The 8944-nt window shown below is 47.8% G+C and overlaps 1 pseudogene; it reads left to right on the top strand.

The window, feature by feature from the left end:
* Nucleotides 1–7834: 7834 nt before the first annotated feature.
* Nucleotides 7835–7953, top strand: LOC135054435 (5S ribosomal RNA; annotated as a pseudogene).
* Nucleotides 7954–8944: the final 991 nt, after the last annotated feature.

Genomic DNA, 8944 nt, shown 5'->3' with positions numbered 1-8944 from the left:
TAAATATTACAAAAAGTATATCGAGAGGCAAAAAGGGTATGGTCTACTAGTACGTATCTACCATCAGAGTCAATAGCAGTATGTAGTATCTCTATAGGAAGTCACTTTTTTGCCAAAATAACAACCCCCCCTAGCCTTGAAATTATAGGGGGCAGCCGCAAGGACCATCCATCCAGATAACTTCAGTGTTTCAGGTAGTAATAATCTTATTTTATTTTTATAGTCTTACTATTTTTTGAGTGATCTTTCTAAACAACGTCTTATACGTACCTTAGAGTCGCTCGATCAACTCTCCGCCGGGTCACAACAACGCTTACCCATGAGTACAGTGCTGTTTCGGTGGGCGTCTATTTCGGATATACTAGCAGGTCCAGCAGACGCTACCAGGCTGTGGCCGGAGCACGGGGAGAAGGTAAGGCATCGATTCTGCTTAGTAGATGGAATATGAACACAGCCGCACTGCTTTGGGAGGAGACTACCAAACAGTAGCTGACGTGGCTGACACCCTGGGTGCACCAGCGCTAGGCCTTAGGGATCAAGAGGCTCCAGCAATAGTATGAGGCCATGATCCCTGGGTTTGATGTCAGCAGTGGGGAGTCAGATGCTCTCCTTGTCGCCCCTCCCCCCCCTGGTTCATGACCAGTTTCCGCCCTGTCTCCTGCCATGAACTGTTTCCTCGCTTCCGTCCCAGATGCTACCACGAGGGGACCCGGTCACAGCATGGGCGGCTGTGTGACCAGTGCGTCTGTGTTCACTGATCGCTACCATGAGGGGACCCGGTCGCAGCATAGGCGGCTGTGTGACCGATTCATCTGTGTTCACTGAGCGTCTGTGTTCACTAGGTCATGGAGCGGCAATTTACACTAGTAGCATCTGGATCCACTCAGCGTTCGCTAACGTATGATCGATCTTGGAGGCGGGGTGAGTCTTCAAGTATCCCTCTCTACTATCTACTGTACCTTTTGAATATGAATAGTTAGATAAGTGCCTAGTGCATATGAGTCTGTATACCATTACTGTTGTTTCTTTTGCAATGTGTCTGAATACGTTAGATCTGTTAAAACATGATTCAGTAAATGTGTTCTCCTACATACTTAAAATGTTATTGTAGTTGATGATGTACTCATATTGCTTATTATACTAATGTATAACGTGACTGACTGCTAGTATGATGCTGATTTTACTATATGTCTGTCAGTTTGTTTTGCAGATCCTCAATGGTGGTGCATGGGTAGGGTCGGATGGATATCATTAAAAAAAAAGTTAAAGTGACTGGGAAGTGCTCATTATTTATCATGTATAAGAGCGACACTCATACCATGTTTTGCAAAGCTGTATTATCCTCTCATTATCTGGTTCAGGATGGTTTGTGTGCATAAATGTTTTAGCTTCAGCAAAAATACAAGGCAGATTCAGGTACAAATGTATCCACCTTGGGCTATCTTTGCACAGACTTTATCCAATAGTTGAATGGATAACTCCTCCAAAATCCTCTACCAGGGATAGGGTTACACTATTAGCCCTTACATGCAGATCCACCTTTGGTGTATCACTCCTAGCAGCAGCTTGTCAGAACCGGTGGTAAGTAAATCTTCACCCTCACAGGCTACACATTGTTCAGATTCATCAGAATATGAAAGCCCAATTTATTCTACTTCATCATATGAAAAAGAGGTAGGTTTCAGCTCTGAAATATATCTGAGTTAATTAAAGCAATGAAGCCATTCTATCCTTAGAGAATTCAGCAGAGCCTGTGTTAAAAAACCAAGACACCTGTAACGACACAGCCGACGCGTTGTGTCGCACAGTCGTAAAATACATGTGGTTACTTTCCTAGCCCTGGTCCTACCCATGGACTCCACTAATTGCCGATATGTTATTAATTATATGCTAGGCAATATTGTATTGTGTTATTATATTGTACAGTTATATTTATCTGTTATATTGGAAACATGTATTTTATTTGGTTATACTGTGTTCAATGTGTGTAATTATTAACAGGAATAAGTCTATGCCAGAGTGTTATTTAACATGGTAAACAATTCATTGTAATGTAAGTCCCCTAGCTGTACAATCAGATGTGATTAGGATGAGTAGGTTCAGTAGTAAACAGGTTATGTATAGAGCCTGCAGGTAATCTGATCACATACACCCCATTGTGTGCAGGAGCCCAGACACCTCGTCTCCTCTGTGACCTCCTGACGGACCAGCTTGTGTGATGAATAGACAGGGGAGGATATAACAAGAGTGAGCTCTTCTGGTGAGGGTGAGATCTACACAGAAGGTCAGAAAGTAGCGGGACTTCTGGAGTGCATGCGCTGACTAGGCATTGCGGTGCCGTCAGTGGCGAGAATCTGTTGCGAAGGGTATTGTGTGAGCTGGTAGTCCAGACCAGGAGACACAGAACTACTGCTGGCATGTAACATCAGGAGACTGTAATTCTAAACTATTGTGGGGACCTAGTAAGTGAGATACCATCCTAGCATGTAATAGTTACTGTTTTAGTGTACTGTGTGTGTATATTTACAATAAAGGGCATTTGCCACTTTACTAAACTGTTTACCTGAGTGATCAGAGAATACGTAACCTCACAATTGGTGGCAAGCAGTGGGATCACACACCCACGACGTCCGAACAGAGCCAGGGGTCCGTATCGGTATATATGGCCAAGCTCAGAAGGCGCAATAGCCCGTAAACCAGTAGTATAGAACCACACAGAGGAAAGCTCTTGTAAACCTAGCAGGGATGCCAGGGAGAAGCAAATGGATCATGTGTGAGGGCATTAAGCGAGGGTAAAATTCCGCTTAAGTGTCCGCTTGTCCAGGGGGACATGCCCTGCAAGCGAGGGAGCAGCAGAGTGTGCTGTAGCCCAGAAACAGATGCTGAAGTGAGGGGGTCCAGCAAGTGAGGCTGACTGAGCCCTATTAGTGCAGCCCATTGGAAGAATGGCGCCGTGAAAGAAGCGCCTGCGGAGAGGCAAGAAGTGCCCAAAGTCTCCCAGAGCAGGGGAACTCATGGATGAGGGATCATCATGGAGTCGGATGGCTGAGGAATGGGACCTGAGGAGTCCATCCACAAAGATGCAGCCCTTCTGGGAGCACTGGGAGGCAGCGTGCCTGTGGACTAGCTTGTGGACGGGAGCTACCACAGAGGAGAAAGTTGCCTACCTGACAGAGGAATTTCTGCAGTATAAAAGTGATGCTGCTGCGGACCATCTGCTAGGAACTCTGGAGTGGAGAGCATTAGTTACAGAAGTGAGTAACTCCATGTCGCAGATAATGCAGAGAAGCCGGATCGCTGAGGCACGCGCACCAGCACCAGGTGATCTGGCTCCTGGGAAGGAGCCAGCGAAGAGAACCCAGAGGGAGGAGGAGTTGATGGTGCCATCTGGGTGGACGACCGAGGGGTCCACTGCAGAGGAAATGTGGCGTGCAGAATTGGGCGATCTGTTAACACAAATGAGTCTAGAGGACCTAAATGCAGAATGGAAGCTACGATGCAGCACCCCCACCGAAAGCCGCTCACACCGCACCCTTATACGATGGGTGTATGAGCAACAGGATGACCCACTACATGCATTCAGTGTGTACAGGAAATGGGTCCTGTGTCCAGGAGAACTGAGAAGTGTGTGGGAGCAGCTACAGTGTCTCCTGCAATGCTTTGAGGATGCGGAGGAGGTCGCAGCGGCACAGGGACAGTTGAATTCCCCAGAGTGGCTGTACCAGTGCCGCAGAGGGCAATCTGAGGAGCGCCGTCTGCTACAGCTTATGCACACTAAGTAAGCTGCAGAACTAGACCCCCCACTGACGCAAGGAGAAATAACAGAACTGTTCCCATTTAGTGAATTGGAAAATGAGGAGCTAGCTGTGGAGTGTCCCTGCCGTGTGACATCAGGGCCCCGTGACTCAGAAGGAGCCCTAACATCAGAGACTGGGGCTGGGGTAGATAAAAGTCTGGAGAGGATATTTATTCACCCTACACGGTGCCGGTGAGTATGGTGGGGCTGGACACTGTGAGCCTGAAGGACGGACCGATGCACCCAGAGCATGCAATGGATGAAGCAGAGCCAGGGTCCAGGGTGAGTGCTGCACCAGAATATATCCCCATAGCAGACCAGAGCTCAGAGAATGTGCCTGTTATTACAGAGACTCCAGAGACAGAAGAGGCAGAGGGCTTCTGCCTGCAGCTGTTACAAGCTGTCTCCCCTGGTACTAGGCTGGGAGAGAAGGATATGGAGGTGCCCTGTGTGAACTCTGCCCCCCTAACACCCCAGGAGGAGTCTGAAGTATTGTTCCCGTTTAGCGAGTCAGACAATGAGAAGCTGAAATCAGAGATATGGTATGTACTCGGGAGCTAAAGAGACATGGGTACCAGAAATGGCTAATACAAGATCGGAGCCGGAAGTGGATGGTAAGAGGCACAGCGCACAATCCCCCTGCCCCTCAGAGGAGGACTCCTCACTACCCAGCACTGCACCAGCGAGAGAAGGGGAGGACACACCTGGAGGTGGCCGGAAGGTGTCAGTAGTACCGATGTACCGTGTCGACCCACCAGTCCCTATGCCAGTCAGGCTGGGGAAGCTGGAGAAGATGGAAGGTCCCCCTGGTGAGGCCCCACAGTTGTTGTTTAAGGGGGTAGGGGAGGAGCTAGGCCCAAGTGAGGGATTTGGGGAGGCTTTTGAGGGGGGAGCACGTGGAGAATTGCCGATATTCCCTGCTCCTCTGCAGCCATTGTCCCCCTTGTTGCCCAGTGTGGGAGGAGCCCACCCACCACTGCGGGTGGCAGGGGGGTGCGGATTATGCTCAGACCCTGGGAGGTGGGTGAGCAGGAAGAGATGGAGAGTTGCCCAGGTGAGACCCAGCGATTATTGTTTAAGGGGTCAGTAAATGTAAGCCCCAGGAAGGGAGTAGAGGCTTTTGAGGGGGGAACATGGGGAGACGCATTGTTAATACCCACTGCTCCCCGGCAGCCAACGTCTGCACTGTCGTTAAGAGCAGAAGGAGAGTCCCCGGCCAGGTTCCCTGATGCTGGTTTGCATGCGCAGATTGGGCCCCTCCCAGTTGCGCCAGAGGCGAATGGAGGGCGATCACCCATAAAGGAAAGACAATTTCCCCAGGAAGGTGACAAACCGAGTACCTGGGATACTGGAGGTTGTGCTAAGAACTGTGAACTGCGGAGCCCAGACCCAGATGACACTTTGAGCCCACGGTTGCTGAACGTGGGAGTTCCAGCTGTGGTCACTGAATCGCAGTGGCTGGAAAAAAATAGGGAGGTGTGTGACGGAACGTGGCCATGCCAGCATAGCGTTGCATATTTTTTGGCCAGCCTGGTCCTGCGCTTCAGTCGTGAACGGCAGAATGCCAGAGATAACTGTATTTTATCCTGTATAACACCCAGCTGTTATTCGTATCTGAGCAGTACACCCCATACTACTGTATGCAGCAGGCATAACAGGAGTGTATGCATTTAGGTAATTGTCCCTTTTTTTTATATGGTTGTGACTCTCAGGGAATATCTTTCTAGACCCTGATTTGCTCCCTACACAATGCCTATGAAAGGTATATGTATGATTGTATTGTATTGCACTAATGGGGGTAAGTGCTTGTTGTCAGGTGGGTTCCCAGCCAGGTAAACTATCTAAGACATCTGGCTATGTGATGTACCGGAAGTGCAGGGCTGACCCCCCTCTTTCACAGCCCCCCCTTCACAGGAAGCATCACTCATCTGAAGAGACTGTGACATCACAAATGACTACACGGGGTTAAGATCGACTCGGGTTATGGCCTCAGGGCAGCCAACCTTCTTATCTCCATAATTAGTGCCTATTGTCCTGGAGGGCCTGCCAGTAGACTTAGTGACTCCAAAGCCACAGGGGGTCCCTGGTGTCCCTGGACATTTTTAAATATTAGGGGCACCCTACAGCCTCACTAGGTGAGCAAAGCATCATGGGAGTTTAGGAGGTTTCAAAAGGGCAACAGAGAGATTGGAAGGGGATTCGGACTAGGGAACGCAGGCTGTTGCCAGGAGAGTGTCCTGTCAGCCTGTGCGTGGGTACCTGAGGCCCAGCAGACAATAACGAACCTAAGCATATTGCCCTCACCGGAGCTATCCTAGGTAACTGGCTTAAGTGTGCCAGCAAGAGCTGGGTGACTTTTCCAGGTTACCCTACTCGCAAGAGTAGTGGGTTCACACAGGCCGTGCGGCCGGGATCAGCAAGACAGACACCATCACCCCTTCCAGGAACCAGTATCCGCAAGGAGTCGCCAAACGCAAGTATTCCCTGAGGTGGCTAGTGACTGTGTAGGGACAGGAGTTGTTGCTTTTGCGTGGTTCTTTCTCTGATATAATCTTAATCGTAATCATTATTAATGCTACCTGTATATATTGTAAAAAGTGTGTTACAGATTTTCCTGTATAATTAGTGTGTATGAAAATAAAGGTGCCGTTGTACCTTGCTATTGCGCTCTTACTGTGTGATCTTGGGAACTCGGTAGCGACCTCGGGGCGCAGTGCAGAGCTTTAAATGCTGCCTTTCTCAAGGCAGAGATAGCAAAAGGCGAGAATAATGCACACATGAACCCGGGGTCCTCACAACACCTGTGTTTAAACGTCCCAAAACCTGAGTTTCCAGGGTCAGATCAGCTGAAAGAAATCATGGAAGAGGCTTGGGCTACACCCAATAAGAAGTTTAGAATTCCTAAGAAATGGAATTCCAATTATCCTCTTCCAGCTGGGGATTGTTTAAAAAGGGGAGGTGACTCCTAAAGTAGATGTGAAAAAAATCTACATTATCTTTGCTTTCAACATCATGGATAGGAGAGTGGATGGGTTTAAAAAAAAATATATTTTTCCTGTCTAGGGCAGTCATAAGGCCAAGCCTTGGCTTCGGCTTGAATGTCAGAGGCAGTGGTTGCCTGGGCTGATGCATTGGAAGGAGATTTTTCAATAGAGCATAAATCTCATAAAGCTCATATAAAAAAAACATACTGCAATGTTCACTGGAAGCAGCATTAGATATGGCCATTATTTTCTCCAGGGCATCAGCCTCAATTATACCTGCTTGCTGAACAGTTTAGCTGGGTATGTGGAAGCTGATTCAGACTCTAGGAAGGTTTTGGAATCATTGTCCTTTTCTGAAAATATATATATATTTTTGGGGAGGGGTAAGAATTGACAGATTCAGAAGCAGACTCCAAGAAGGTCAGGTTCCTTCCACATGCGGGCCCTCATTCCGAGTTGTTTGCTCGATAGCTGCTTTTAGCAGCATTGCACACGCTAAGCCGCCGCCCTCTGGGAGTGTATCTTAGCTTAGCAGAAATGCGAACGAAAGATTAGCAGAATTGCGAATAGAAATTTCTTAGCAGTTTCTGAGTAGCTCTAGACTTACTCCTACATTGCGATCAGTTCAGTTAGTTTCTTCCTGGTTTGACGTCACATACACACCCAGCGTTCGCCCAGACACTCCCCCGTTTCCTCAGACACTCCCGCGTTTTTCCCAGAAACACCAGCGTTTTTTCGCACACTCCCAGAAAATGGCCAGTTTCCGCCCAGAAACACCCACTTCCTGTCAATCACACTACGATCACCAGAACAATGAAAAATCCTCGTTATGCCGTGAGTAAAATACCTAACTTTTGTGTAAAATAACTAAGCGCATGCGCTCTGCGAACCTTGCACATGCGCAGTAAGCGACTAATTGCAGTATAGCGAAAATCGGCAATGAGCGAACAACTCGGAATGACCCCCACAGTTTCAAACCTAAAGTTCCGCATTTTAGCCCTTTTTGGTCTTTAACAAGTCGGGGAAGACTAGGAAAGTATTGGGCTACCAGAAGATCTACAGCTACACCACACTGGATAGGCCCAATATCATCTGATTTTGTAAATTAAGCAGTGTTGGGCCTGGTTAGTACTCAGATGGGAGACCATCTGGGAATACCAGGTGCTGTAGAAAAATAAACCATCAGTCTAATGGTGTGGGCCTCCGCCTGAGAGACCCCAGGCTGGGGGGCTGACTTCTTCAGGTCACACAGATCTGTCACGGTATCTCTAGTTTATGCTTTTGCCTTCAAGACAGAGGATGCTTACCTATAGGTTCCTATACCACTGTCCATCAGTGTTATCCAAGGTTTGCTATCCTCCAAACAGCATTTTCAGTTCTAGGCCTTACCCTTTGGGTTAGCCACAGTCCCCAGAGTATTTACCCAGAATATGGGGGTAATAACACCTTATCTCCGCCAGCAGGGGTTAAGAATTTTCCCATACCTAGACGATCTTTTAATCCTAGCACAGTTACAGGGATTGCTCTTATGTCATCTGCAACAGACAATAACATGTTTGCAGAGGCAAGTGACTCATAACCTGGGAAAAATCATCTCCAGTTTCGTCACAGCGGATGACTCACTCGGGGGCTGTACTGGATCAGGTCTACAGAGAGTAATTTTTACCTCGCAACAAGATATCCAGGGTTTAGTATAGGATTCAGGACTTGCCACACAGTCAAACGGTATCCATTCACGCAGCAATGCTGGTAATGGGTTTGATGGTATCTACATCAACAGGATGGAGTATGCACAATTCCACTCAAGGTCTTTGCAGCATCTGATTCTTACCAAATAGCATCTACAGTCACACCACATTGGATATGCCAAATCTCATTGGATCGTGGAAGATCAGCAGTGTTGGCCTGGTTGCTATTTGGAGGGACCAGCTGGGAATACAAGGTGCTGTAGGTATTAATGGATTGCATCAGATAATAAAAATGGACTATGGTACTTATAATAAAAGTAAGAAGGTCATTAGCCTGGTAGCTACAGACATCCCAGCTGGACAAAGTGAAATCCTTTTGATATAAGATTGGGAAAATTCTGACACTGGGGATCAGTGTCAGGAAGATTGTGTTTCCAAAGAAGAAAGTTGTCTGCCGATAAAGGTTGGAACCTTGG

The sequence above is a fragment of the Pseudophryne corroboree genome, chromosome 2 (assembly GCF_028390025.1).
Source record: "Pseudophryne corroboree isolate aPseCor3 chromosome 2, aPseCor3.hap2, whole genome shotgun sequence".
Lineage (NCBI taxonomy): Eukaryota > Metazoa > Chordata > Amphibia > Anura > Myobatrachidae > Pseudophryne > Pseudophryne corroboree.
This window is presented reverse-complemented; position numbering and strand designations above follow the sequence as displayed.